Genomic DNA, 502 nt, shown 5'->3' with positions numbered 1-502 from the left:
AACACACTTACACTTCCTCAGACCTGGTGTCAACCATCGGACTCCACCAGGCTCCGCCCTGAAAGGAGGAGGGGGGTCAGACCAGCACGTTCTCTGTCAGCATGCACACATGGACATTACATGGCTCTCATACACAGACTGTTTGATTACTGTGTTCAGATGGAGGCTTGTGTGTATGGATGTACATTGACCACAGAGAAAAGGGAAGTGGAGTCTTCATCTTTAATGATACAGAGCAGGGAGGAGACATGGAGAAGATACTTCATCACCTTGTCTAATACTAAAGTCTGCACCTGCATAAAGTCCCTCCTCTATCAGACAGTGTGTGTGTCTGCAGCAGGCCTCTACATACCTGAGAGTGTCCAGTCTCCAGTCTGGATCCTCCAGTCCAGCAGACAGAAGCTTCAGTCCTGAGTCTCCTGGATGATTGTAGCTCAGGTCCAGCTCTCTCAGGTGGGAGGGGTTGGAGCTCAGAGCTGAGGCCAGAGAAGCACAGCCTTCC

General features: G+C 51.0%; 1 protein-coding gene and 1 long non-coding RNA gene across 2 annotated transcripts in view; both read right to left on the bottom strand.

Annotated features, from left to right (window-relative positions):
• Positions 1–502, bottom strand: part of LOC111646870 (protein NLRC3-like) — a 20,897-nt gene that overhangs the window by 13,933 nt on the left and 6,462 nt on the right. The window lies entirely within an intron of this gene.
• The window catches only part of LOC147817279 (uncharacterized), a 12,421-nt gene that overhangs the window by 10,488 nt on the left and 1,431 nt on the right, over positions 1–502 (bottom strand). The window lies entirely within an intron of this gene.

Source organism: Seriola lalandi, unplaced genomic scaffold, assembly GCF_002814215.2.
Source record: "Seriola lalandi dorsalis isolate HSWRI2012SDOR001 ecotype SW California unplaced genomic scaffold, Sedor1 jcf7180002054977, whole genome shotgun sequence".
In the NCBI taxonomy this organism is placed as follows: domain Eukaryota; kingdom Metazoa; phylum Chordata; class Actinopteri; order Carangiformes; family Carangidae; genus Seriola; species Seriola lalandi.
Note: the sequence above shows the minus strand (reverse complement) of the source record. Positions and strands in the feature narration are given on the sequence as shown.